This window comes from Chionomys nivalis, chromosome 10 (assembly GCF_950005125.1).
Source record: "Chionomys nivalis chromosome 10, mChiNiv1.1, whole genome shotgun sequence".
In the NCBI taxonomy this organism is placed as follows: Eukaryota; Metazoa; Chordata; class Mammalia; order Rodentia; family Cricetidae; genus Chionomys; species Chionomys nivalis.
In genome coordinates this window covers 63,966,555-63,992,951 of record NC_080095.1, presented here as the reverse complement: position 1 = coordinate 63,992,951, position 26,397 = coordinate 63,966,555, and the positions used below count along the sequence as shown (strand labels likewise).

The 26,397-nt window shown below is 43.2% G+C and overlaps 1 long non-coding RNA gene across 2 annotated transcripts; it reads right to left on the bottom strand.

Moving 5' to 3' along the window:
• Positions 1-7,424: 7,424 nt before the first annotated feature.
• Positions 7,425-25,202, bottom strand: LOC130882785 (uncharacterized). 2 transcript variants are annotated; one of them, XR_009057848.1, is made up of 5 exons: positions 24,523-25,202; positions 12,266-12,525; positions 9,599-9,628; positions 7,717-7,837; positions 7,425-7,633 (listed from the first exon to the last, which is right to left on the bottom strand). It is a non-coding gene; the product is annotated as an uncharacterized LOC130882785 (long non-coding RNA). The 2 variants fall into 2 exon arrangements; XR_009057847.1 differs by lacking the exon at positions 9,599-9,628.
• Positions 25,203-26,397: the final 1,195 nt, after the last annotated feature.

Genomic DNA, 26,397 nt, shown 5'->3' with positions numbered 1-26,397 from the left:
TGTGAACTACAATGCTATGATGGAGGCCACTAGGCTGTAGGAAGTTTCCAAGTCCATGGTGATCTGTGGGACTGCCACCATATCTTTCTATATACACCCATCATAACCTTCAGCACATGCCTATATATACGAAGAGGCATTAATGCATATTATTTCACAGGCTTTTCTACAACCATAATTATATATGTTCCATTGTTTGCTTTGCTCTTTTTGTTTTGGTTTTGTTTCGAGACGGGGTTTCTCTGTCTCGAAACCCTGTCTTAGCTGTCCTGGAACTCGCTCTGCAGACCAGACTGGTGTCAAATCACAGGGTTTGACGTGCCTCGGACTCTGAATGCTGGGATGAAAGGTGTGTGCCACCGCAACCAGATTCATTGTTTGTTTTATCATGTGAAATTTATCCTGGGTCACTCAATGTTATTCCATAGAGAGTATCTCCTAATTGACGGATTGTCCTTGTCAATAATCAGAAGGTCCCTCAACTCTTACTATACATACAATGCTGTACTGAGCAATTTGCCTTTTGTTCATACACAGGTATAACTGTAGACAACTTCCAGAGTTGAGAAGTCATAGAATTTTAATTTGAATATTTTTGACACTAAAGAGTAGCCTACATTTGGTTATTTGGTTACTGCTGTCTGTCTCCTTGTGATTATATAAACTTCTAGAATAGTGGTTCTCAGCCTTCCTATGGCTGCGACCCTGTAATACAGTTCCTCATGTTGTGGTGACCCCAACAATAAACTTATTTTTGTTGCTACTTCATAACTGTAATTTTGCTAGTTATGAATGCTAATGTAAATATCTGTGTTTTCTGAGGGTCTTAGGCGAACCCTGTGAAAGGGTCGTTTGACTCCCCAAAGGGGTAGTGACCCACAGTTCCCATATGCTTAGCATGTTAATGCTGAATACAAACTAGATGTCCTACTGTAAATAAAAATTTGATAACACTGGCATAATAACCCTTAAACTTAGGGACTGAGTTCAGGTGCAGACTGAGGCATTTCTGAGTTTGTACTTCAAGATGAAAATGGGACTGATAAAGATAAAAGTACCGAATAAGGAGTGGCGGTTTCAAGGATAAGGCCGACTCTTCAATCCAGGGGCTGGGTCAATAACAGGTGAGTCTCCAGGTTAATTACATAGAGGCTGAATGACAAAGTGGAGCAGAAGCCCAGAGAGTTCCTTCCTGATGAAGCCATGGAGACTGAGAATAGCACAGACTTAGAATTCAAGGCAAGAAATGGGGAAAGGCAAGTGTCCTCTTAAAGTACAGCCTGTACAGAGATAGACAAAGGAGAAAGGAAAGAGGAGGGGGCAGGCAGCGTGGTTCTAGTGGGGCTTCTCACACAGATGCTCATGGGAGTCCCTGTTTTGCTCTGCAGCTCCCACATTTAGGGAAGCGGCTAGTGACTGCCCAGGCAAGACAGACCTAGCTGCTACGCCCCACCCCACCCTGCAGCTCTTGAGGTTCAGCCTTAGCAAGGAGATGCTGCTGAATGCTTCTCTTTTCACAAGGTCATCATTAGTCGTCACAGAAGCAAATGAACTATGGTTAGCCAACTTGGAAAAAATAGAAAGACAGACAGAAGCAACTCTCAGCTCATCTCTTGCTAAAATCCTTCAGACACTGCCAGAGAAAGGTGAATTGGTACAACTTCTTTGGTTGTATCAATAAGGTAGTGATAACATTTAAAAACTGCAAACGTGTTTTTATCTAGGGATTCTGCTTCGAGGAATTAATTCTATTGGCACACTTAGAAAAGTGCACATAATGTACATGTTTACTGAAGCCTCATTTTGAGAGGCAGAAATGAAACAAAAATAACTTCCCATCAATATGTTAATGGCTTTTTTTATTCATAATGCTGTCTTATATAACATCCTCCACAGCTGTTGGAAGAATGAGGTAAACCTCATTGTATAGAATGGGGAGCAATGGTCAACAGCATTGCTAGGTGAATAAAAGTCAATCACTAGGCCAGGCAATGGTGGTATGTATCTTTAATCCCAGCACTTGGGGAGGCAAAGGCAGGTGAATCTTTGTGAGTTTGAAGCCAACCTGGTCTACAAAGCGAGTTCCAGGACAGCCAGGGCTGTTACTCAGAGAAACCCTGTCTCAAAAAAACAAAACAACAACAAAAACAAAAGTCAATCAACTTGAAACAGCCAGTGTAGTGTACAATTTTGTATTTAAAAGAAAACATGCTATATTTGAATAAAAATGTCTGTTAAAAATATGAGAGCCTGAACCGGGCGGTGGTGGCGCACGCCTTTAATCCCAGCACTCAGGAGGCAGAGGCAGGCGGATCTCTGTGAGTTCGAGACCAGCCTGGTCTACAAGAGCTAGTTCCAGGACAGGCTCCAAAACCACAGAAAAACCCTGTCTCGAAAAACCAAAAAAAAAAAAAAAAAAAAAAAAGAGAGAGAGCCTGATGGTCACCGTTGAGGAGTGGGACCGAGGGAACAGGGCAACAGCTGGGACAGTTCTTTCAGGTGCTTTTTAATTTTTTTTTTGCAGTTGCAAAGTTTACTTACACGGGCTATCATTCCTTGAGTTCCTTTGGTGTCTAAGTTATGTGGTGTTTGTGATCATGTTTGACTGAAAATAATCATCACTTCCAAAACTCTGTTTAACAGGAGTTCATTATGGCTGGGTAAACAGCTATGGTTGACCTTACCTGAGTTTCACAGAACTGACTTCAACTTTGTGTGTATATTGTCATGGCCTGGCACATGCAGAAAACTTAGTAAAATGTCATGTGGTTACAAGACTCAACGTGTTGAGTCTTCACACTCTTTACCAGAGCGTGTAACTTTAGTACCACACCTGAGTTCCCATATACTTTTAGTTGTTATTTACCGGGGCATATCCTTTTTTGTTTGTGTTTTTGTTTTGGTGTTTTGGTTTGTTTTGGTTTGTATTTTCGAGACAGGGTTTCTCTGTCTTGCTCTGGCTGTCCTCAAACTCAAAGAGACTCACCTGCCTCTTACCTCCTGAGTGCTGGGATTAAAGAAAGGTGTGTGCCACCCTACCCAACCCATGAGGGAACATCTTTTAAGAATAAGTTTTAGTTCCTCTGTTGTTTCCTGAAAAGTCTCCAGAGCAATGTACTTAATGGAAGAAATGTGTCATATTTTGCAAGGTCAGGGAGACGTGACCAAGAAAAGACAACCCGCCTTATTCAAATACCTGCTTTGCTAAAGAAGAGAATGCCCCAGAAAGACTGATTCTGAGGTAGACATTCTTGTCCTGATAATCAGAGCCATTCAGTTCATCTCTGTCCTGTATCTTGAAGATAGCCTGAGACAAAGTTGGGGGGGGGGAGATAAAAAGAGAGGATGGAGAGGGAAAGGGGAAAAGAGAGAGAGGGGAGATGAGAAAATGGCAAGGCAAGAAAAACCACTTGGCCAGTACAATGGACAATAGACTCAGCATATGTTCTCTAGGGGGCAAGACTTTAATACAAATCCTCAAATGGAGCAGAATATTGCTTGGGACATCAAGTACAGGTTACCTACCTGTTGCTATGATGATGATGATGTCTTTGACTATATTTTAATAAAAATTTCAAAGGTGAAGAATTTACTTCCTGCAGAATAAAAATCATAGTGGAGAGCGCAGCATTTATTTAATTGCCTTGGTGGATTATGACTTTTCCACGTGGATGAATATTTTGTGCTGATAAAGGCAGAGATGCCTGCATTTCTTTTATAGAAAGCTAGTGTCTGCATTAAAAGATAACTGATTAAAAGTGGTGTACACTTTTAATCCCAGCACTTGGAAGGCAGAGGCAGGTGTATCTATGAGTTCGAGGCCAGCCTCATACTGGTCGACAGAGTGAATTCTAGCACAGTCAGGGCTACACAGAGAAATCCTGTTTCAAAAAAGAAAAACAAACAGACAAAAAGACATAGGCATATCAAGCAAATAACAATTTCTTTCACTGTAGTTATAGCCAGGCCTAGCTTATGGATGTAAACCTAGCCTACAATTCATAAATTACCTTAAATGTTTCACAGTGAGCTTGGGAGATCATTGCTGCAACCTTAGAGAGTTTCTACTTTATAACCGAATGTTCATGCGAAGGGGGCTAAGAGATCAGCAAATCAAGAAGAACAGGAACTAAAGCAAAACAAAGAAACACAGTAAAAAACCTAGTTTCTCTAGTTCATTTAATATCCAAATATTCATGATCTGCAGTTTAAAGAAAAAAAAACAAAACAAAAAGAAATGCAGTTTTCAAAGAAAAGTTGATTCTTCTAAATGAATAAGTTGTAAGCTTGCTTGGCCATTCAATTTCAAATGTATGTGTTGGTGAGAATTTGAGTTTGAAAACACTCTCCCCCAGTATTTAGATTTGAATTCTTAGAAATAAATGACCTTAAGCCCTACCAGAGAGTCCAGAGGCACACTGGCACTGACAGTTGGAATCGTGTAGGGGTGAGAATACATATTTTACTTTACTCTCTTCTCCAGGAAGCTTGCACATATATATATGAAACCAAGCCCACAGCATTGAGGAAGCTCCTCAGATTTATTTTAGTGCAGACTGTTTTCTTCTTTGAACCACTAATCAACTTTATTAGGCGCCATTTCTACGGCTCAAATCTATTTGTCCCAGAGTCTTAGCATCCTCCTCTCCTCTCATCAGAGTCCTGGTTGGGCTCCCTAGTGTGAGTCATTTATCCAGTGGCTTGCCTGATTATTCACATGTTTTTGAGATTTGTGAAATGTGGCAGATAAACAGGTTTATGCTGTGTGCAACTTGGAGGGCAGCCAATGCCTGCCTGTCTATACAGCGTGTTTACTCTCCTTCCCCGAGTCTCTCTCCCATACAGAGACGCCGTATTTCAAGACTAAAATCAGTGTAGAATGCAATCCAGTAATGTCACTGCAGAAAGCAGCAGGTGCCCATCCACTCATTTGCAGTGATTCTTGCAGTGAAGAAAGTGAATCAATGATTCACCCAACAAAGAAACGTTGCAGCGAACGTGTGGGAAGAAAATCAAATGCAGGGAAAGTAACACTTTCCTCGAGAGGTGTGCCCTGATTTTCAACAGCAAAACCCTCTCGGGAGAAAATTGGGAATGTTTTCAAAGTGTTCTTGCTGCACCTCGGAAAGCAACGGCACGCTCCCTCTCTCCCTGCGTCTGCTGTTTTATTGCTTTTGTGTTGTACTTCTAAAATAAATATCAATAAATCATTGCAGTTAGATACCCTAATATAGACAGAAATGTACTCGACTCCCTACAGTCACTACAATTGGAGGGGACTCTGATTAGGGCGCTTTACTTAATTAAGTGATATCGTCTAAAGAGAGTTCTTCCCTCCATTTTCTGTTTAACAGTCTTGTAAAACACCAACAGAGGAAATTCATTCTGTTGTTTGCTTTCCTTATTGTAAACGGTTTCTTCTCATTCATATTTTACAGATGTGGTGTTAATGAAATGGCTAATAAGCCAAAGACTGCTACTCAGCTGCAGCCTTGCTGCGCTCAGTCCAGGCTACACAGACGAGAATACATTTTCTCTTCTGTTCCAGAAGTGTTTTTTTGTTTTTTTTTGGCAGCATGTGTAAACTGCAATTAAATTGATTTAAAATAAAAATTTCCAAAATAACCAGACTCCATCTAGTTTATCTGTGTAGTTCAGCAGAGACCTTTAAAATCTCTTTCTTTTGGAAAACAGAAAAAAAAATGGGCAAAGAATGAGCAACCCTTATGCATTGGATGTTATTTGTAAAGCACTTTGTCTTTACTGAAAGACGTCATTAAATTTGGATTGCCAATACAAATATGATTATATATGTTTTCTAAATAAAATGTTGTTATGTTGCAACTGAACTCATCCATTTATTGTTTGTTTACCTAAAGCTCAAACTGCATGTTTTATTCATAGATGTCTGGGAGAAAAAAATTTTGCTTAATAATCACACCAAGCATATTTAACAAAAGCGATTCTCCTTTTATTGGTGAGCAGGTTTAAGCAGAATGATTTCATTTTTTTCCCCATTTTGTTAATTCAGACTCGCAGGATCCTTGGCATGGAGCTTTTGTTTCTCTCCCTGCTGCCTTTTATACCTTTAATGTATGCATGCCTATCCACTGATGGGAAAATATCATCTCCTGAAACTCCTCCTTGTTCCTTCTTGGCCATTCTCTCTGTGGATTTCTCATCTTGCTTAGTGCTCGCAAGTTAATTTTGCCAACTTGCTTTATGTACAAGATAGACCAACTGAGGGCCAGTGAGGAATGCCTGGTCCTGTTGAGGGCTTTGAATTTCCTTTCAGGGGAGAAAATTTGGATCCTAAGTACACTTATTTACTTGTCCCTTTAAAATAATACACAGTTATGCTTCTAAAGAGATTAAAAAGTGTGTCAGATACAGTAGTGAAGAAAGTGAACATTTACCAGTGCGGTGGTATTGCTTTTAATACTGAGTTGTTTTAATAAAAATGTTTGCAACTTTAGCTAACTAACAATGGCTTTGCACATCAACCAGTGTTATTAAGAGCAGTGTTCAACGTCAAAACTTTGTTAAAATGAATTCGACTAGCTAGCCACAGACGAACTTCACCTTAATAACAATATGCAGCCAAAAACTTTGCTGATCTGTAAAATCTGAATGCGTATAGGTCTCAAGATATACGACTAAATATTAATGAATTACATGCAAGGGCTTTTAAAACTAATTGCTGAAGTATTTAAATAATATTCTGCGATTTTGCTAAGAATCTGCATTGTTTAATATTCATTCCATATGGGTTGGTTATTTACCAATCAAACAACAGTAATCATAACAACATAGTTGCTAATTCGTCTGATTAGAAGCTTTTGTTTTCGTGGATTACCATCTACACAGGACCACTGCCTGAAGACAATCGAAAAAGTATATAATTTTTCCTAATTCCCTAAGTTAAGAAAGCCAAAGAAATACAATAAAGTAATGTGCTCCTGGACTTGTGAGTCCCAGAAGTTCTTTGTAATAGCTTTACTATTTTTCCAAGGGGGGCATTATACTAAAGATCAGTGTCACATGAGTTCTAAAGTCATGAAACTTTGGGGTCTTTCTAATATTGTCTTCTGGATCATTTTTTATGGCTCAGTTAACCTACCATCTGTGAAGCAAACATCTTTTTAATCTCTGCGGTAAAACGGTGCTCTTATCCTGCTGCGAAGTGTAGGACATTCCTGCCCTTGAGAAAAATTTTGGCGGCAGAATCCCATAAAGTCAATCTGATAGAGATTTTAATCCACCCACCCCCACGTTTGTTTACCTCTTTAAAATTATTTTTAAACCAATGCACTGCCCCCACCCCAGGACTGGAAGCTGAATAAGAACTGTGTCTAATGAATACCACTGAGGTTAGAGTCGTCACTGGGTCATTATCTGGCCGAAGAATGCCAGCCCTGTTTCAGCCGAACCAATTATTTTTATCAAATGACTTTTCTACTTAAATTGTTTGCTTTAAGAAATGCTGATTTTTGGAGATAAGCAGAGGTTTTGTAATGCACATTTTAGATCACAATTACCCCAATTTCTACAAACCAGTGTGGGCAACAGAGCAGACTTCGGGCTGATGCTGAGAGAAACTGCTGCCTGGGGAAGCAGCTAACTCCAGTCTGTCCTGAAAGACAAGTGCGGAGCCTTGAGTCAGACACAAGAGCTGCTCTGTCTGCATCAGGACAAGGAAATCATGTCCCAACATACCTTTTGATTATTGTTCGTGAAATGATTATCCAAACTAACGTATTTGTCCTGAGGCTGGTGGTTTGAAGGGGGCTTTGCTAAGGGTCACAGTTGCACCCTCTTGCCGAGCTGGAAGGGAAGTCTGCAGAGAGGAGAAAGAAACAGTTTAGTGCTAAGGAGGGGCTGGGTCTCAAAACTCGTTTTCTTTCTGCAAGGATATGAGTTTTCTAAGAAGGGAATATTTAGCAAAGGACTTTTCTTTTCCTTATTTATTTTTTGAGAGGGGGTTGTCGAAGACGAGGGAAAAAGCCACATCTTGTATGAATGAAGTAGGAGGAGACAATGTGCAGACCAGAAAAAGTAAACAAAAGCTGGACAGCTTAACTTTCCTCCACAGTGTTTCCCTCCGCCAGGAGATGGCTGCAGAGTCTGAGGGGCAGCTCATTTGCAATGACAAACTCTGCTTTCTCCACCCTGGAGACTGGACCATGGACTCCTAACTAAGACATCCCACTTTCGCAACAGCACCAGTTTTGTGGCTAGTTTTGCCTCCAAAAGAGGGATCTGCTAGCCCTTCACAAATTAGCTTTTTAAGGGGGGCAAAACTTGATAACAAACTATTGTTCAAACGTGAATATTTTTTCACAGGTCAATATCCTGCCTTTCATATTGTATGGCTAACAACAACAAACCACTAGATTTTTTTTTAATGTAAGCTACAGAAATTTAAATACTGCTTACAACAAACACACTGTAAACTTCTCAAAAATAGGATAAAAGCAGTGTTCTTCCCTAGTATTGTTTCTCCTGCTGATAAGAAATCAACCTGAAGCTAAAGGTTTTCTGAGTAGAAACAAGCACTGACTGAGTTGTGAAAGCAGGGTAGCGCTGAGCCCTGTCTGTTCCCTTAAGAGACACAGTGTCGAGATGCAGCCCACTTAGTTCAGTGCTGTGCTAATATGAGAAGAGATGTACTGTGGTTATTTGCAACATATTGATCATTCATAATATCCCTGAATTCAGTGGCTCAGGAAAGGCTCAGTTCTTTCTCCCAACGACAATAGTCATACAAAAAGTATATAAGAATTCAAATTCATGTTCTAATCTTTAATTTCTAAAATCAGTATTTTTCTCTTGCTCAAATGCATATAAAATGAAAACAAAAATCTGAGTCGGGTTATCCTAAAAGCACACATAAAACAACATTTGAGAATTTGTCTTTCAAGATCTTGTTTTCGAAACAGCTACCTAAAAAGAACCAAAAGGAAGAGGGACTAAAATGTGTCACAGAGTGTAATGAGTCAAATATTTCCTTCCCTTCCCCTTTGCAACCCAACTGTGGGAAATGAGGACCACGGAGATCAGATGCTGCACTGATGTGAAAGGTGTTGCAAAACGTCCTGTTGATTGGTTCTAATTAACTGTGATGCTCTTGTGTTCTCAGTTTTAGCCGGGACACACTACACAATGCCTTTTATTTGGCTTTCAATGGATTTTTACTTAATAACAGCTGATTGCTATATCTGCAGCCCTTGGGTTTTTTTTTTTATTTCCTTGGACTTTTTTTTTTCATTTTGAAAGATATGTTTGAAGATATTTCTACACCATAAAAAGAAATAAATGTTAACAATATTCATGTGGTCTTTCACATGCCTTTTGCATATTTACATTTGGTGACTACCCTCCCAAGACACATTTCAATTTCTCTTTAAAAGTTGTGTATCTGGTCAATGTTGTAAGCAAGAAGTTCTGGAAGACAAATGTGAACTGGCAGTTAGTTTTCTTTTACTTTTTAATCAGACTGCTAAACAGAGCAGAGCCAAAACATGGAACTTGCAAGAATTCCTTGAAATGGGAAGGATTCCAGGATTTTAAAATATTAAATGAAATTCTTTGCACTCACCTTTCTCCGATGACTTAAGCTGAAACAGCCCTGATGGAGAGAAGTCATGAATTTTCATCAACTTCACACATGTCATACAGTTAAAAACATTTTGATTTGCCCTGGGACCCCTGCATGTCTCTGGAACATACTAATGGCTCTGCTGCAATGTTTTGGAGGTACAACCCCCCACAAAGCTCCAGGAGCACAGGGAGATACTTGGCTAAAGTAAACAGCCTTTAAGTGGGAGGGGAAAAAGCATTAAGTAACAGGAAGTTCCCAAAGAAATACACAAGTTAAAAGAAGGAGCTATTATTAGAAGCAGCACACTCTCGGTCATTTTAAGGACTACAATTTTATACAATACTACTCTTCCTGAGACGATGCAATTATTTGACCTGAATCAAACAGAATCATTTTGGACAGGAAAATCCATAGCCGAAATATTGGAGCTTAAATTGTCCATTTAGCTGAGCAGACCTAGAAAGTGATTAAACAGTGCTCCTCTTTTTGTTCATCTGAAGATGCAGTGTGATTCCTGTGAGCATTAAGTCCACTGCTTCAAAACAGCCAGCATCCTCACCACTGCCTGGAAGAAGGCTAAGTGAAGTTAAGCGTGAAGCAAACGAAATTGTACCTAATGACACCCTGAGTGAGGGGCTGTCTCTGAAACGCTTCTATCCCTCAAAAAAAATTTTTTTTTTTTAGTTTTAAATAAGTAAATAAAAATTACTAAGACGAAGTAAGAAGTAAACATTAGGAGCCATCAGGGAGTAGAAAGTGGGGAGCCCCAGAGTCCTTTGCGCCGTGCTCTCCACCTTACAAAGGGGGACAGGATAGGTGTCAGGGGGAGATACAGCAACGTTCCTAAAGTCTTTCAAAGACTGAAACATGAGTTGGGTTGGCAAGCCAGTTGGCTTCTGGTAGCATTCTTCCTACAGACATCCAGTCTTCCACTAAAGCAATGGGAACGTCCACTCAGCTAGCTGCCTGTGAATCCTATAAGGGCAACAACACATGCATTTAAAAGGTAGGCGTGGGTCCCACCAAGTTAGCAACTGCTGCACAGTGTGAGCAGTCATTTTCTTCAAAAGATATTTCTTTAGAAAATATCTTTATCCTTCTGTGATTGCCATGCTTCTCGGGCATAGGTCTATTTAATGAAGTGAGTTTCTCTTTGGCATCTGACACTGCACCAGCAGCTGGGGAAACCACTGTCACACACTGGTTCCGACTTTCAACCTGCATTCTTTATTCTTTGGACAGCTTTGCCTTCCTAGAATGTACTTCTATATTCAGATCTTCGCAATGGCTTTATGGTTGGGTACACAGGGTAGAATATTAACTTTTGCGGCTAGTATTCTAAAATCCTAAGATCTTTAACTTTTAGCCCACTCCTCTGTTTTGTTTCCAACATTATCTTTATTATTCAGGCTGAGTTATACAAAACAGGTATGATTCTCTGACAATGGCTGACTTCCCCATCCCCTCTGGACCTTGGTACATTCTGTTTCCTCTACCTAGAAGACCTTTTACCTCCTTTAGGAGTGAGCTTGAATATCGCCTTTCCTCCTGCTGCCAATTCCAGACACATCTTCCCCTGAGGTACTACTGGTTACACAGACTTTGCATGACTCCTTCTTGCACCGAACTGTAATTATTTGTCTAAAAAAATTATCTTCTCTCACACAATGTCTTTGAGATCAAAGATGTACCTTTTCCTCCATGGCTAATACTTTGCCTGGGGTGAGCATTCAATGAATATTTGCTGACTGACTGAATGAATCAATAGACTACCGTGTTTTCTTGTCTCAGCATCTTTGTCTTGGGATGATATCTCTAGTTTTTCCATTATAATCTCTAAACTGGATGTATGTTGACAACAGGACATCTGAAACAACTTGGTTTGAGCTTCTATCAACCATTTCTCCCAAGTCAAATTTTTCATTCATTCTCTCATGGTAGCAAATTGACTTTGATATCAGGTTGAAAATATCGACTCCTTCCTTCATGTGGATGGAGAGTGATTCTTGAGTTAAAAAAGAGTCCCTTGTTGTTCTAGACATTGGTAAAGAGATTTCCTTTATTTTTTTTAAAATTATTTGTTTGGTTTTAGACAGGGCTTTGAATTCATTATGTAGCTGAGGTAGACCTTGAACTCCCAACCCTCCTTTCTCAGCCTCCCAAATGCCAAGACTACAGAAACGCACCACCATTTCCATTTCTTACTAGGAAGACAACTTGAAAGACCACTTGAAATCCATGAAGCCTGGAAACACACATGTAGATATAAACATCACCTTCACACTGTGACTCTTTCCAGTCTTGCCCATCCTGATGAGTAAGAACTGCCTAGATACAAATGTCTGCTATGAGAGATTGCCCAGAGAATCTGAGGATGTCCTTAGTACATAAACACATTTTCCACTTGAAATGATGCTCTCATATTCATCAATAAATGGTGACATGAAATGATACCCCCATATCCACCCTTCAAAACTATAATAATCTTGAGTCAGGCCCTCAGGTAAATAAAGAGACCCACCAGTAGCCCACTGGGCTAAGAGAAGGCAGGGTATCTCAAGCTTGAGATCATTTGTATACTCAGGATCCCACCCACCACCCCCATTCACTCCACTGACTCTGTTGTACCCCCAAAGTACATATTAAAATGTGGGCAGTACTCACTTAAGGATGGAGGTTCGGAACACAGTTCAATGGTCACTGGGCCAGCTTCCTACAAAGAGTCCTAGGTGAGATTGTGATTAACAATTAACACTAGTTTTTTAATTCTTTTCTGGTCCACAAGGCCATGCCAATCAGTTTCCAAATCTATCACCTAAGGAGGAATTGTGTTTGTGAGTTAAAGTCCATCATCAGTTCAGAAGAAGATCCTTCTTCAGGATGGCAAAGTCTTTGGTGATGGATGTTCTGTAGTTGGTTTACATCTGAAATGCAATAAAAGATTAATCTTTTTAAAGTTGTTTCTTCTTTAAATTTATTTTGTGCTGCATCTGAGATTTCACGCTTGTTTCCACCAAAATAGCATCACAACATATAGTCATAATTTGAATAGGAAAACACTACTATTCTTTCTTAGCAATTGGCAAGGAATGAACCTTTTTTCTTGTCAATTATTTGTTTGTTATCAAAAACACCTAGAATTTTATTTGTTTCATTATCATTAAAAGATATCATAGGCAAGTATAGTGATTCATGCCTTTAGTCCCAGCAGAGGCAGAGGCAGGAGGATCTCTGTGAGTTTGAGGTGCTCTTGGCCTACATAGTGAGCTCCAGGACAGCCAGAACTGAATAGTGAGACTGTCTCAAAGGAAAAAGAAGAGGAGGAAGGTGGAAGAGGAAGAAGATATCAGTAAGAATTGCAAGGCAAATAGTGAGGCTATTTCACAAGTTCAGTTAGAAGAGTGTTTGTTCAGAAAACACTATGTACAGGTCCACTATACAAAGTATACACAGCAGGCACATAACAAAGAGAAAATCTGGCTGTTTTATCACTGTGAAGTTATAGACATAGAATGTGACCGCCTAAGCCACACAGGCTTAGAGTTTCCTGCTTGCCTTCTGTTCTCTGTCATCTTGAAAGAAAACCTTGCCTGGCAGAAAGGGTTAAGTCAAGCTGGAGAATGTTCTTGAGCAAAAATTTCAACTTTATAACTTAGAAAGCAAGGAAAAAATGTCTTCAACTTGGGTGGGGGCCATTTGAAAGTTCCTCACAAAGGTACAAAGGGACTTGAGCCTCAGCCCCACTAAGACTCTAAAATGAATTCATTGTATTAAAATGACTCTTGGAGCAAGAGCCAGTAATGATTTGTATTATCAGCTAATAAAATGGGGTTAGGCATATTTGTTCAATAAAAGTCCCCTTTATTCACTTTTACAGACATTCTTCTTTCTGCTTAATGAACATGGAAGACCGTTCATCATTCAGTATTGTTTAACTTAAAAAGCACAAATCTGTCATCTGGTTTTAAAATATTTTCCTCCATTGGTAATGTAGATGACTAGTGTCTATCTCTGTTCTTTAAGAATATACTAATACGATAATATAATTTTAGAAAATTAAATTTGGAGTTTTTTTACATTTTACATCCAGAGACCCCTTAGAATATTAGAAAATATCCTTTATAGAGGAAGTTTTGCTAGCTCTCCTGAATGCTTACACGTCAATGGATTGTACCTTTCTTTTCTGTTCACAACTGTTACAAGCCCTCTCATCCAGGCAAGTTCCCTGAAAATTTTTCAGTGAAGCCCAGGGCATTTTCTTGGTACCTACTAGCAAGTTATGGCTTTACCCTTGGTGATCATAGCTAATTTTAGGTCCCCAAACTGCTTCTAAAAGGAGACTATGAGGAAGGGGGTCTATGCTCCCAACCAAGAGGACCCTCTCAGCCTTATTTCACCCACAGACCTCCTCCTTCATGCCGGAGCCTCACATACAGAACACTGATATTTGAGAGAAATGTAGTTTGATTTTACAATGCCCCTAGCGTGCCAAATAGTTGCATGTTCAGCCTGAGGTAGGAAGAAAACTTTTGCTCTAATCCCTATTTTCACATTTCTCTGAAAGTTCAGAGCCTAGTCTCTAATGGATTTAGTAAGGGTGGGGGGAAACCTTTATTAAAGCAAATGCTATAGTCAGAAATTTGTTCAACTGACACGAAATAGCACTACTCCAAATTTCATTGACAGCACTTGATTTTCTCTGCAGTCCTCACCACTGTCTCGCGAGGGGGATTCCTGGGTTTTGCCCTTAGTAATAAGGATCCGACTTTTGTGGTACTTTTCAAAACTGAGGCTGTCTAATAGGACACAGCTTACTTTCTCAAGGAACTGTTTGAGAATTTCCTTATCTAAGTCTCTTCTTGTCTTTCTCCTTCTGACTCTTTCCAGGAATTCCCCCCAGGGGTCTGTTCCAAATCTAAGGTGGAAATGTGGAAAGGGGGGCAACGGTGAACCTGCAAACCGCACTGAAATTCCTGGTACGTTCTAGATGCTACTTCAGGATTACAGGAGTGATTCACTCCTCTTTCTGTCTCCTGGCAGCTAAATGGGACTATTGGAGAGCTGCCAGAAGGGTAGGTAGCCAACCTGCTTGCCCTTGATTGTGCCTGCCAGCTTTTTAATAACAGAAGTAGGGTCAAGTAAGCGAAATCACAAACCGAGGAGAGTATTCTGAGAATGCAGAGGCAGTTAATGTCCTTCCAAACCTCAGATGGCTGGCAACCCTTGGCAGAGTAATCTATGATTTGTGGCACCTGACCCTTTCACTGTGGCTGTTATCTCTGCATTCACTAGAAACATATTTACAGAATCTCTCCATTAGCAAAGATGCCTTGTGTGTGATTACCCAATTGTCATGGTCACACTAGGGTTTTGATACAGATCCTATTCACAAATGAAAGGGTGCACTAAACTACACACAGAATGGGGTAGGGCTAGGATCCTCACTCAGTAGTCCATCAAGACTTCTCTTGGGAGTTCTCAGAGAGCTTATTGCTCAAGTCTTGCCCCCTTCATCTCTTCCCCACTGTATTTTGTCCCCTACATTCAAGCTCAGAAAAGAATTTTTCTAGGTTGTTGTTTGGGTGCTTAAAAATTAATGGTGTTCATAGTAACTAGGAATAACAAGTATCTTAAAGATATGGCCTATTTTATACATATCTGAGAAAGCATTGTTTTCCTCAACCAGTTAATACTGCTCTAGACTTAGTACTTGGTACTTAGTATCAGTAAAATTCTTTGTCCTCACTTAAAGGAATTCACTCACAATTACAGACAGCTTGCAGGCTGTCTTTCTTCCTTTTGGTGGACTCAAAAACAAAGGAAAAATTAAAATTTCCACCCTGGATCAAATGATTGTGTAAGAACTATTTAAAAGTTAGAGTGTGGCTTTGCAGGCGCCAAGGTCCTCTTTCGGATGGCATTGAAGCCCTCGCTGTGGGAAGTCCTCCACCTGTTTAAGTTCTGTTTTGGCTGTCTTTAGTATTAGCTGGAAAGGTAATTTGGGGAAGAGAATCAAATGAATTAAGAACAGTAAGTCATGAATCAAAATGAAAGAAACAGTAACTCCTTGCTATGTCCCAAATTAAAAAAAAAAAAAAGACCCCAGCAGATCAAAGTGACAGTAGATTAAACAATGAAGGTAACACACTCTCCACAGATCCCTGTTTCTGCTGACTTGACAACTACAGGCTGCTCCCCGGAGCTGCCTATGGACTAAATGGCCGAGATTTGGAAGGGTTGTGTGACCAGCCCAACCTGGTTGGAGACACCACCCAGATAGGCCTGACTTTGGACCTCTGGAACCTGGCGATCAGAACCAAGAGCTCCCACACCCCCATAGTGCTCAGTTCTGAAGGGTCACTGACTTTAGGGAAGCGGAGTTACAGACACCAGCCTGGCCGGTACCAGCACAGAAGAGGACCTGGCTAAGAGAAGATCGCTGCTCATCTCTCTGCGCGGGTCATCTCTGCATAGTAGGGACTTAGGCCCTAAACTATGTCCAAATCCCAACAAGAGAGGATGCTCCCCTGGGGCGGAGGGAGGGGGCTGCGGGGTTAGCCAGACGGCAGTATCCCACCAGGCTCCCGGATAGTGAGAACCGGGTCTCCACGGTTCGATGCAACACGGACCTTGCCCTGATCCACCGTAAGAGGACGGACGCGATGCCAGGTGGGTGCACACTGCCCGGAACCTAGGCAGGCAGCAGGGCTAGCACTGGCGGGGAAGCTCCAAGTGGAGCCGGGTGTAAGCGCCCTGGTGAGGACTCCCCCTCCTTGCATCCCGCACCCCCTCCCCCGTGCTCTCCGGGCAAGGGCGCCTCTCTCTGCTGGGAGCCTCTCGATACCGTCCGTCGCGACCCGAATTCAACCCCCAGGAAGATGATCACAGAGAAGGAGAGCAACAGGAGAAGAATAATTTAAATGGGGGAGGGGACTGGCAAGAGGGCCAGGAAGAAAGCTCACAAGAAAATCCCCTTCGCCACCAGAACCGTTTCTAAGAAGTCCTGAGGTTTTATTCCTGAAGATTTCACTTTAAAAGCTGAAAAAAAAAATTATTCCACTGCTTTTAATTGAAGTAAACAAAGTGCAACAAATCCTAACTCAAATATGATTGCCGTGAGATTAGGGTCTAATTGCTTAGGGTTCAGGTGGAATCTGCAGGCTAAATCCTACAGGGCCAATCTGAATTTCTCAATCCTTCTGTCAAAAGGAGAGCGCTGAGAGCCCACACGCTTCCTAACAAGTCATTTTTAACAGTTACAAGCTTCGCACAAAGACCACACAGGGCGTCTAAGAGATGCAAATCTAATCCCTGGTCGTTCTACAGGCCTTCAACAAAGATGTGCTAAACCCTAATAGAAAAGAAATCAGTTCTCTGTCACCCGTCCCTGGTAAAATCTATTAGAGAATGGACCGAGCGGCATCTACAGCAGTTGCTGCAAAGGTTAAGGACAACTACAAATAAGAGAGACCCAAGTTTTGTTTTCCGTGTGAAATATCGGGAGACGCTAACCCCAAATGAGTGACAGGATTCGATCCGTGGCTTCGCATTCATTTGTACGCTAGAAAATAAATAAATAAACACACACACATTAAGACTTTCGAAGACTCCGTTTCTAAATTTAGGAACGATGAAACAAATTCCTCGGAAATCTTTGCCTCCAAAATTATCAGAGAATAAGGACCGAGGAAGCAAGGGCGAGCCGCGAGTTGAGGAAGGACTCAGGCGTCAGCCTCGGAGCCCGGGTCTTCTACGGAAAAAGCCTGACGGTGGAGCGGCCCCAGCCGGTGCTCCGGACACGCACAACTTCTGGTCTGTTGAGCTGAGCAACGGACGGCTAGCAGCCTGGACCGCCTCCCTCCATCCCAGACCTGCGGGCAGCGCCGCGGTCCCTCCGGGAGACCTCACCCTGCTGGCCCAGCTGGTGCACAGCGAGTCTGTGCTTCACAGCCGCCCAAGCGTCTCAAATTGGGCACTTCGGCCGGTCACCACCCAAATGAGGCCCTTATTCAGGCTGGCAGTGTCATGCTGGGGTATTTAAAAGGTTGTGGTGCAGCTAAAATGCTTCACAGCGTGTGTGACCCTTAAAATAGAAAGAGTCCGGGTGCCCCGGTGCTGCAGAGATGCCCCCTAAGGGAGCCAAAGCGGGGTGGGGACTTCCTTGTAGCTGCATAGAGCCGCTCCAGTAGGCCGGAGCAGTCTCTGGGCTCCGAGGCTATGAGCGTCCGGCAGATACAGCTACCCTAGCCAATTGTTTCTGTTGGTGCTGGTTGGTTAGCTGTGTTTCGTTTGTTTGTTTGCTTGCTTGCTTGCTCTGTTTCGTTTTTAAGAGGGCCGGCCTTTGCCAAAAACACAGGCCCAGAGAATCGAGGTCTTCCTTTCATCCTTGGAAGCTTAGGACTCCAGAGTGGGGACAATGAGCTGGGATCCTGTTCCTAGGCACCTGCATCACCCTGATGACCCCGCCTAGCCAAGCTTGCAGGGACTACGGGGGTTCTAGTCAGTTCAAAAGCGAGTCTCCCAACTTGGGAAGGCTGTAGTGGGAAAGTTTTGTCTGCTTCCATGGAAGTTTCCGGAATCCATTTTCTTTTCTTTCATTCTTTCTTTAACTTAATTTTTTTTTTTAAGAAAGAAACTGCTTTCTCTCCCCACAACTGTATCTTTTGCTTCCAGTTCCCCTCGAATTTGTACTTCTTCGGGGCACAGAGCCCAGAGTTGCCAAGTGGGAATAAAAAGATGAACTAGAGAAGGTGGGCTTGGGACTGAAACCAGGGGCTCTTTAATTTGTCCTGGCAAGGTGCCTCCCATTCCTGAGCCCTGGCAGTATCTTGTAGAATTGCCCCTTCCCTCCAAGACTATTCCAGACAGATGTGCCCCTCCTCCACTTGGGGGGGGGGCTATGCTGACACAGCAAGATGTAGGTAGGAGCCCTGTCCCCCCCCCCCCGTGCCCTCCCTTACTGGCATTAATTGAATTTCTTTAGAGAGAGGGTTCTCTTCCCTTCCTCTGTCACGCTTCTATCATGGCCCCTGACAGGCAGACCCTGGCCATTCTTTTGGTCTTCCTACTCCCCAAATGGCCTCCCATGAAGACCTCACTGGCTTTTATTCTTTACAGTTTAGCCATCCACTTTATCTGCTTTTCGTTTTAGTACTGGCATTAAGAAAATGACACTGAATTGCCTACAAAATAAGACAGCGGCTCTGAATCTGGAATTGGATAAGAAAGCAGGGAAAACAGGCATTGAACTGGAGAGATAGAAAATAAGGGGAAGAAAGGGGGAACAAACGAACTGATGATAAAGTCGCTTCAGGCTATGAATACAAGAATTAAGATGCCCCTGCAGGTGGTCCTTGGGACTTAGCAGAAGGCGACCAAGGAGGCCTCCTGGGGAAGGCAGACCAAGGTTTCCTCTCCTGGGGTCTACATCTAAAGACTTGGTCTAGAAATCCTGATCCTGGTACCTTTGGCCCAACAGAGTATGAAGGGATAATCACTAATCAGCCTCCGCTTGTGGAGCTGCAGCTGTTTGCTGTAACCTTGTGAGGGTATTAGGAAGCTGTCCTGAGAGTCCCCCTGGCTCTCTGTACTTCTAGAAAACAGTGTTCCTAAGTCTTACTAAGACTCACCCAGCAAAGCCCAGTCTCCAACCGGCCCCAGGTTCATACTCACCTCCTCCCAGCTGTAGGCTCTTTGTTCCCCCCCACAACACCCCAAAGTTTGCAGAATTGGGGAGTCTGAACCCTTTCTGCTGAGCAGGGCTTTCTTCTACCCCATCCCTCCTCTCAAGGTGGATGGTTCCCCTAGAGGACCATAGCTTATTCTCAGGATAGGTTCTAGGAAGAAAACAGAGAGAGCTTTGGGGATGAGGATGCTGTGTTTAGATCTTTGTGGTGCCTGTTAAAGAGAATACTGGGGTGATTTTTTTAATTTTGATTTTAGGGTAACTTTGCAGAAGATTGAGAAAAACTGGGAGCCGAAACCCTCCCCCATCCCTAATCTGTCAATTAGTTCTCCAGAGGTCCTCCCAGGGAGGAGACAATTTACCAAGAATTCTAAAACTATACTTGCTTGGGAGACACGAATCCAAGGTTCACAAATTATTCCCCATTTGAGATAAAAAATGAAGGACACAAGAGACACATTTCATTATTAGAGTTGCAGTCTACTGGAAAGTGAGGCATTGGTAACTGAAAAGCCACTGAATAGTTTTTTTTTTTCCTCCTCTGCCCCCATCAAACAGCCGTGACTTGCTTTGGTTTTCTTCTATTTTGCTTTTTTAATTTTTAGTGGTTTATTTATTTTTATTTTATGTGCATTGGTATTTTGCCTGTATCTATGTCTGTGTGAGGGTGTTGGATCTCCTGAAACTGGAGTGGCAGACAGTTGTGAGTTGCCATGTGGGTGCTGGGAATTAAACCTGGGGTCCTCTGGAAAGGCAATTAGTGTTCTTAACTGCTGAGCCATCTCTCCAGCCCCCCTGGTTTGAGTTTTTTTTAAAGTGTTATTGTTGTTATTGTTGTTGTTATGGTGTTGTTGTTGTTGTGGTGGTGGTTGCTGTTGTTGCTTCATCCTTCCAAGTAAACTCTTGCGTTAGTATCCTGACCTAATGAACTAATATTCATAAGCTCTGGGGTTGAGAATTAATCAGAGCTTCTGCTCTTGAGCATGCCAGGGCTACGTGTGTGGTTTCCAGGAGGTTTAAGGTGCAGTCGGCAGGTGGGGCGCAACAAAAATTGTTTCTTCTGAAAACTCACAACCGGGATGGAGAGTCACCCGCTGGGCATGGGCAGGGTAGTGGGCAACATGAGCTGGATGGAAGTCGGGAAAGAGAAGCTAGACAAGGCTGCTGCTGCTGCATGAACTTGGGTGGGCAGGAGTTGGAGGGAGAGTGGAATGGGGGGGTGCCAGCAGGAAGTCAGAGGCTGCAGGCAGCTGCTTGTCTTGGTTTTGAAGGAGAGACCATAAAACAGCTCCCAGATTTCAAGAGGCTCAATGAAAGGGCTCCGTACTTTTCATTGAGACCCCTGACAACCAATTTGGAGCCACCAGGCCGCAGAGGGCCCCCATGTCTTGAGCTGTGGAATTGCAAGAGGGGTCCCAGTGCTTTCTTTCAGCCCCTGCACCTCTGCCCCAAGCCTCGGGGTAGTTAGCATCCTTCATAAAAGACAGGGATGCAGGGCTCAAGTGCATGAACTTCTAGGCAACACCTTTTTATTTTATTTTATTTTTTTTCATGACTAGTAAGCAGCACAGAGGAACACAATTAACATGGCATCTTTTAGGCGGTTTCCCCTTTCCTGATCCTAGAGTGTCTGATTTTAAGCATATAAGTTATATATCCGGCAGAGCTATTCCATTCATGGTACGCTGGGACTAAGGACACACAGGTGATTCTCTGGGACTAGAGACACACAAGATGTACAGGTCTAAGGCTAGAAGAAAATATTTAGTGCTTGCCTCCAGATTCTGTCACCCATCATCTGCTCTTAATGCGTTCAGTATCTTTCAGCGTGTCCAGCTCTTATGATTGTAAATGGCCCTGTTTTCAAATGGAAATAAGACTTGCAAACTGATTGTGTGTGTTGAATCAGAATCACTCACTAGATCCTCTTGTTTAAAATGTATTGAAGAAAGGCTGATGGCTGCAGGCCTCCGTAACCAGCGCCCTCCTTTCTCGGGAAGATCTATCTGTTTTGCAACTTCTTGCCATCTGAACACGTTGCAGCCAGATAATTACATGACCATTGTGTGATGGGCTAAAGCTCACACACCATACCAGGTGCTCCTCCCAGTCATCTCCAGACCAGCCCAACCACCATTAACCCTTAAACCGCATACACCCAACCCAGCACTGGGGAGTCATCACATTTTGACCCACTGCACCTTGCCCCTCTCAGAAGTCACAACGAGGGAAGGAAGCCCACGTTTTCAGAAGACACAGGTGTTCTTACCTTTCCTCTGCTCCCCTTCTTTCCAGCTCCCTCTCCTCTTTTTCCATTTTGCCAGAAGGCAAAACCAAATACCAATAAGTTCCCAACTTTCAGAGTCACACAACCGGAAGAATCTGAATCCTAAGCCGTGGCAAGATTTTTTTTTAACAACTAACTTTGTGTTGCTAGGGCATTTCCATTGTTAGAAAGGGTTCCTACTGAAAGGTTAATGTTTACAGTGTTTGGATACGACCCCGAATCTCAGTGTTTTCTTCTTTCTCCCCATCTAGTGCTACATGTTAGGCTATTGCGGAATGAGCTGCTGTTTGTCAAGTATTTCCAACATATTTTTTCCATTTAGCTTTAGTATGAGGGAGATAGACTCTAGGGTTCTCCAGGAAGACCCAAGCGTTGCCTGTTCTGTCAAATGTGAGTATACTACAATGCAGCACTTTCAAAATTGACTGCACCCATACTAGCCCCAGCATGGTAGCCAGGGAGCAGCAACTGAGGGAAAAGTAATGCTGCAGACTGATAGCAGTGCTAACCAGCCCTAACTTCTGGCTGGCTGTCCAGAGTTAGGGATGTTTGCACGCTTTTGATTCAGGGTCGCAATTGTGAGGCACAAAGTCATGGGATGGAATAAGCTGCCCTATTCAGCCCTCCTACCTCCTATATTCCCCACACAGGCCTGCGGACCTCGAGGCACCAAGGAGTAGCCAGGTCTGGAGAAACAATTAATCTCCTGAAGCCGCCTGTCTCTGCAAGCCTGTTTAGAAACAGCTCTCACAGAAACAGCCATGGGACTCTAACTTTCTGGGCTAGGCAGGAGAGTCAGTTCAGTAAATATGTCTGGATCTCCTGAATTAGGGCACAATAAGCCAGCAGCTCAGAGGGACCTTCCCTGGATCATTAAGGGATGCCTCAGGTTTACACTCTGTGCACACATTATGCAGCATATATACTAGGGAGGTTAGGTAAGTCAGTAGCATGCAGCCCAAAAAAACATGTTTCTCTAGCACTTTGGAAACCTCAAGCAACATTGTTAGGAGTTAGAAACTGAAGGAAGGTGGTGCTTCTGGGTGATTTCCTACAGAATCATTTCAGTACACAGTAGGTTGCGGGGGGGGGGGGAGGGCCCCCAAGTATTGCTTCTCATTATATGGGGGATAATCTCTCACACTTTGGAAATAAATTTCAACAGCAATCATGGGAAGGCCTAGAAATACTATCTTACCACTCCACCAACAGCCTTTGCCACTGTAAGAGAGAGGCAGCTATCAAAGACAAGATTTCCTAGATTGTGGGAGGCAAGGCTAGGGCAGACTTTGCCAACAGCAAGCAGACAGTCTCTCTCTTGGTTTCGCTAGCTGGATGGTAGTATTCTTACCAGCTCATCTTTGAGTAGACATTGCCAGCCCAGTAAGAGAATACAACTTTTATTGTAGATTGCCACAAGATGTCTTGTACACAGATATGTCTCACACAACTTGAAAACAAACGGTGATACCTCTCCATGCAAAAGTCATCTTTTAGAGTTTTACATCACAAGAAAAATATATAAGGACATTTTTATTTATCTTTAAGGGAAATTCAATTTCATTTGATTTCTTAATTGAGGTAATAAATTCATTAAACTTTCTTTAATGCAAGTAATATGTTCTGTAACACCCAGTTCTATAGTTGAATTTTTCTCTTAGAAAATCTTTTGAAAAGGTACATAAAATCAACACATGTGTGGAAGATATATGCATATATGTCTATGTATACATACATAAGCATCTGTACACACATCTGTACTTACACACAGAGTAGCTAGAACAGATATGACTCCTTCTGCTGGAGGAAAGAGCTCACTTGCTAAGTTCTAGCATTGACAATATTTGTGTTTAGGTTTGTATTTATCTTTCAGGCTTGACCCAGCAGTGACGAACTTAGACTGAAATGTCCTACTAACAACCAAAAGAAATTAAATACGAAAATGTACTGAAATCGTATCTAAAATTCTTCAAGAAGTCTTAACAAGGATGAGAATATAATTTCTAGGAAGCAGAAATAAAACGGTAACTTATCAAAAAGAGAGAAGATCGGGAGCGCACTTAGATATAGATATCCTTCAAGCCGGCATTAGGTCACTGTGGAAAAGAAATACAGACACCGTTTCAACTACCCTTTCAGATGAGGCAAAGGCTGTGCTGTCTCACTGAGCCAGCTCTTCCTCCATTCCATCAAGACACCAGCAAAGAAAGTTCAGAAATGCAAATATGTGGGGTGAGGGTGAGGGTCCATGCAATCTTTGACCCACCCCTTCAATAAAATACACACTTTACTTTCAACCATACCAATTTCTTGAGACATCGGGGTGGCTGCAAAGAGGCCACACCTTCCGACAGCCACTCACTTCAAGAGGCACCAGAAAACTTTTTGTTGAGGTAGGTTTTCATACTGGGTTGCCACCGAAGGTGAGCTGAAGCCCCAGGAACACAACCGTACAGTGAAGCACACACCAGTCAGTAAGATAGAGAGGGCTGGGTGAAGGTGATTTCAGGCATTTCGGAACAGGCTCAGCAAGAAAAAAGTCCCCAATCCTTTCCAATACCCATAGGCCACTTTGTTTTGGAAACAAGCTAGCAAACAGCGGCGGAAGAATCATGTTATCTCAGATCCACATTTCCCAATGGGCTTCCTATTCACCACTAATAAAACTGTCTGCTCACCCAGCTTCACACTAATAACTGGGGAGGGATGGTGAGGAGGCGGGGAAGCAACGCCCAGAGAGACTGGAGACTTCGGATCGGGATTCAAGGCGGGCGTCCCCCAACTCACTCGTTTATAGAAATGAATGTCTGCCTGGCTTACTTAAGCTCGGGAAAGGGGTCAGCCTATATCAGCACGGTTCACACAGATTGTGGATTTCTTTTTCCTTCCCTTATCTTAAATTGACCTGCTTTTAAGATAAAGACATAATAGAGAAAGCATTGACCTTACCTGGTCCCTAATGAGTTGGAAGTCAGAAACCTCTTTCTCATTTTCTCTTATCTGGGATCGCCTGAGAAGAGATTCACGCAGCCGCTCCAGAGCGCTCACCGCCGCCCAGACTCCCGGCAGCGTGAAGGGCGTGCGGCCTCTTAAAGTCTGCGAATCTTCCTGGCCTTTTAAAACCAAAGACTATGAAGCCACATCCAAGAATCGTCACTGGAACTCCCAGGTCCAGACTCATTTAAAAGCTCTTGGAAGACTCCCAAGCAAGTCTTTCCCTATAAAAGGCCAAGTCCTGAGCAGTGGCAGGAAGCGCTGTCTCCTCGAGGCCCTGATCGCCCGAAGAAGTGGACGCTGTCTTGATGCTAGCTAAATGGACCCGGATCCAGCTTACCTTGTTCTCGCCGGTCCCAAGCTATTTCCACCGTGTTGCCCCCTACCCATAGTATATGCCCGTGAGCTGGGACATTTCTGTCCCCCTGGCCATGAGGACCCCAATTGTATCCAATGCCACAGCATTCCAGAATCCCTTCCTCCTTTACTCAGGGCATCTCTGTCCTGTTGTTTTCTCTTCTTCTCTGAGCCCAGCACAGTCCACTGCCCGCCAGCTGAGAGAACTGCTTCCCCTACTCCTCGGCGGCGGCCCCACAGCTCGGGGTTCCCAGGCTGGGGCGGGGGTGGGGAGCCGCTTTGGGATGCTAAACATCAAACAAGCCAAGCCTGGGGTTTCAGGCCCCGACGCCACTAGAGCGGCTCTCCAGGGCTCTCGAGAAAGTCCTCGTGTTTACATGGCAGGGTTGGGGTGGGGTGGGGGAGAGGAGCAATGCTGAGGATGCTGTCTGCAAAATACCCCCACTGCCTGAATCATCAAGGCCTGGAATTGGGTAAGGTACTTGTCAGGGGATAGTTTCTAGGACAGTCGTCCTATAGGCTCACTGGTGAAGTTTTTCGTCTTCTAACATCTCAGTGCCAGGGGCATCTCCGGAATACTTATTTCTTCTCCTGGGAGGCCAGAACCGACTTGAGCCTGAGTTATTGAAAGCCTAAAATAAACGAGTGCCCCTTCCAGATGCTGACCGGCTAGCAGGTTTGTGGGAGTAGGGTGTCCCCAAGCTGTGGGGAGCTCTCACCTTGAACCCGGCACCTAGTTTACTAAAGAGACGCATCAGTCTGCCTCCCCAGATTGCGTCAGCAGCTGCTACAAGTCCCCTAGGCAGGAGTTGGAGGAATCAGAGAGATTGATGATAAGAAAGGGCCAAAGCCCTATTTGTTGGGTCTCATTCCCAGCCCCCTCTGAATTCACCTATTCCAGGAACAAGTAAACAGGCTTCTAACTAAGCCGACTGGAGAAGAATGTATTTGTTAGATACTCCAACTAGCATAAAGAAGATAAGACAGAGAGTGCTACAGTAGGCTCCAGTTGTTACTCTGCTAGAATGTAGGCAGGCAGGGCAGTGTGGTGTCCGAAGCCGGCTAGGCTCTGCCTGGCCCTATGCTGGCCAGTGGAACTGGTTGAGTTAAAATCATCCCCCCATGCCCCCACTTAGGAGCAGAACAGCAGCTGCCAACACCTGCCTTTCCTGGACAGTCACCGCTGCTGCCCTTGTCCCGGAATCTCAGATGCCTATCCGAACAGAAATGATTAGACTTTCCTGGTTTTGTTTTTGCAATATTTAAAGTCTGCTGAGAGGACCCTCTCCCCATGTAGACTCTCAGCAGATTCAACCAATTATTTTTTCAGAATATCAGATATCAAGAAGCCATATTCCAGTAGCCAGGATTAGTTTTCTAAGAAAGAAAGCTACTCCTAGCTCCCATTCCTAAGGCACTGTAAAACAGAAATCCCCTAGACATCAGTGAGAAAGACTGCTGGATTCAAGTTTA